This window comes from Tenrec ecaudatus, chromosome 4, assembly GCF_050624435.1.
Source record: "Tenrec ecaudatus isolate mTenEca1 chromosome 4, mTenEca1.hap1, whole genome shotgun sequence".
Classification (NCBI taxonomy): domain Eukaryota; kingdom Metazoa; phylum Chordata; class Mammalia; order Afrosoricida; family Tenrecidae; genus Tenrec; species Tenrec ecaudatus.
In genome coordinates this window covers 87,674,255-87,678,218 of record NC_134533.1, presented here as the reverse complement: position 1 = coordinate 87,678,218, position 3,964 = coordinate 87,674,255, and positions in this window count along the sequence as shown.

The following is a 3,964-nucleotide window of genomic DNA, read 5'->3' as shown; positions in this document are numbered from 1 at the left end:
AGGGAATCTGTTCACAATGACTCATAAATTTATCCTATCTGTATTTTCTCTACTTTCTTAGCAGACGTGTGCACCAACCTACCAGAACCTTCTTACCAACTCCATTCTTTGGTAGAGTTACATTGAATATCAATAATGCAATCAAATTAACAAATACTTTCAGCTTTTTAAAGATACTCAAATACAGTCATCTCTTCTCCGCCTCTGGACTGCATCTTATTTATCCACGTGTGACCTGGGGCTCTGGAAAGATGTTTCCAGTAGTATTGGCTTCCTATGAGTTTTACTCAGCCAGGATATTTTTCCAGGCCACTCCAGCTCCATCATTTCTCTTCTCCACTCACTATATCATTGCCTAAAATAACAGTAACCTAAATAACCATGAAACCAAGAATGTGGCCTCTTCATATCCTCCACCAAGATCAGATTGGTAGCACCTATTCTTGTTGATTAGCGGATAGTGCCCTAAAAATGGGGTTATAGCCCCAAGATCTGAAGTCCAGAATTATAATATCTCCTATAAGGTATTTTTGATGGAAAGGATGTATTAATTGACTATAACTCAGAATGCATAAATAAACTTTCATATGCATACATAATTTAATACTATGCATAACTAACTAATAATAATAATGTAACTGTGAAACGCCATATTACATGCATGGATTTGGAAGGCATAATGCAGAGAAAAGGTAGTCGATCACAAAAAGACAAATATTACATGAGGCCACTGTTACTAAAGAAGAAATCAAGATAAAGGAGTTCATATAAGGGGGAAAGATTTTAAATGTTTACCAAGGGTGAAAATGAAGGTGAGGGAAGAACACAGAAGAGCTTACCAAATAGACAAGTGTTAAATTTGGTTATGAGGAAGATACTATTATGGGTTCTTTGTTACAATCACTGTACCAATCCATCCTCTTGATTGTCTTCTTTTTCTCTGACTTTCCACTTTACCAAACAAAATGTCTTTTCCAGGGATTGAGCTTTCCTGACAAAACGCCAAAAGGAAGGACAAAACATATCCAAATATCTGACAAAACCTAGCCATCCTTGCTTCTAATGAGCACTCTCCATGTACTTCTAGTAGATTTTGTTTTGTTTTTATTCTTCTGGCAGTCTACAGTGTTTCAATGGTTTTCACTAACATCATAATTCAAATTCATCCATTCTTCTGTAGCTGCCCTTATATATTGTGCATCTTTCATATGCATGAGATGATTGTGAGAAAATACCATGGTTTGAATTATGCACACCTCGGCTCTCAAAGTGACATCCTTACTATTTAACACTTTCGACAGTCCTCTGCAGTAGATTTTACCAATGCAATGCATCATTTATTTCTTACCTGCTGCTTGATTGTGATCCAAGCAAAATGAAATCCTGACAACTTCAGTCTTTGCTCCAGTTATCCTGATGTTGTCTGTTGGTCCAGTTGTGAGGGTTTTGATGTTATTTGCAATTGAGTTGTGATCTGTAGTAAAGACTTTAGTCTTTGAATTTCATTATCATGTGTTTCAAGACTTTTCCTGAGTTTCATCCACAAATATTTCTGTATTTTCAAACAGAAAAGTTGTATTATCCGCATATCACAAGTTATTAACAAGCCTTCCTGAGATCTTCCATACCAACTAAGTATGACAAAAGGATATAATCCTGACACACCATTTTCAGTCACACAGTTCCCTTATTCTGGTCCAATCGCTGCCTTTGGTCCATCAGGTTCTTCATGAGCACAATGAAGTGTTCAAGAATTCCCATTCTTCTCGGTGCTGTCCATAGTTCATTAGGATCCACACGGTGGAATGCTTTGCCCAGTCAGCAAACACAAGTTTGCAACTTCTTGTTAGTCTCTGTTTTCAGCCAAGACCCATCTGAAGTCAGCCATCTACCATGGAATCCCTGATGCCACATCCACCTCTTAGTCCAGAGTCCGTTTCTAGCAGCTTCCTTGGATGTAGTGCTTCAAACTGCTGGTGAATTATCTTTAGCAACATTTATTTGCATGTGATTTTAAGGATATTGTTAGAAAATTCCCATATTCCTTTGAGTCATCTTTCTCTTGTATGGGCACACATACAGATCTCTTGCAGTTGCTTGGCTGGGGCGCTGTCTTTAAATATCTTCATGTACGTTAGTGAGTACTTCCAGGGTTTAGTTAGCTTTATGAAACATGTCAGTTGCTACAGTATCAATTCCTGGAGGCGATTTTTCACTTTTGCCTCAGGTTGCATTTCTTTTTTCAGTACCATCAATCCTTGAAAAAACACAAACACACAAAAAAGTATATATACACAGGTATACCTATAGAGATGTATTAATTGCAAATGTTTGAAATGAACAATAATTTCAGCCTTCATCAGTGTGCAAGCATAGACATTAAAGCATCACCTAGGAGCTAACCACGTAGAAATGAGTGTTACACTGCTATACCTATGAGTTACTGTAATGTCAATTCCAACACATAGCTACTACTGTATACAGAATGGAACTGTGGTTTTCAGTGGCTGATTTTTAAAAATATATATCTCAAGGTCATTCCTCTAAGGCGCCTCTAGATGGACTCAAACTTCTAACCTTGTGGTTAGCATTTGAGAGCCGTAATCGTTTGCACCATACAAGGACTCCACTTATTAATTAGACAAACCTATTTACTGATGATTCATGTATGTTTTAATCATTTTATTGGGAGCTCTGACAGACATCATAAACTTCCATAGTTCAATCACATCAAACAGTTATTGTACAATTTTCACCGCAGTTTCAAAATTTTTTCTTTCTTCTTGAACTCCTTAATATTAGCTTTATCCCTCCCTCCCCCACCCTACTCTCCAAGAATGCTTATTTGTTTATTTTGGCCACATCTTCCAGCAGCCAATATATTCATTTACGTACGTACATCTCTATTGCTCACGCCCCTCGAGTGGGGCTATACAGTCATCAGTGACATCAGCTGATCCCCTTTACCAGCACCTTTCCTTGCTTCCCATTCCCTCAGGGAACCATTGCTCCTCTACCTTTGAAGAGTTATCTCTCTTGGCTTTCATGTATCAAATGATCTTAATTACACAAATGAACATATTCAAGTTTAACATGATTAATGAGGTAAAAAATAAAAACGATATTAACAAGGAGAGGAAATATTAAAGAAATAGATGATAGTTATCTGTTTCATCAGTGCTATACCACACCCTAGATATAGCATCCCTTCCATGTGGTCCTTCTGAGAGGGACCTTCCAATTAATTTACAGGTGGGTTTTGGGTCTCTACTACATCCCCACCCCTTCATATCAAGTTGGTTGCTTGCTTTTGAACTTCTGATACCCTTTTCCATCACAACCTCATGATCACACAGGCTTGTGTGAGGATTCATATTTTATCTCACTATAATTTAGCTCACATTTTACATTGAAGACTCATAGCACATTATCCTCACAACTTTTCCCATTAAGTATTCTTTTTAAAACAAGATAATCTAGTTGTTTATATGATCTAAAAGGGAAATTCTAACATTTTACATTCTGCTTAGTTAACTTCAAATTGCTGCTCACTTTTCATTTGATATTATCTAACATCTTGTCTTCCAGCAGATGCGGCTAAACCTGATACTTTGCTACAGCAGGTTGATCCTGTATTCATGAGAGAGCCCTCATCACCACAAACAGTAGAACTTGGTAAGAAAATTAGCAGATGAATTCAGTGAATCCTTCCATTGTGGAAATCCCTAGAAAACCCTTTGTCCAAAGCAAATTACCTTTATAAAGAATCTAGACAGTCTAATTCTTAAATTCACACAACGTTTTTTGATACAACTGCTCTTTGTGCAAAAATCATTATAATAAATTCTTAGGCAATTAACAATCTTTACATGTAGTTCAGTCAATTCAAAACAGACCTACCGCTTAAATTTTGTGGTGTTTGTCTTTTGGATAAGTATTCAGATTCTCGATATCTTACCATCTC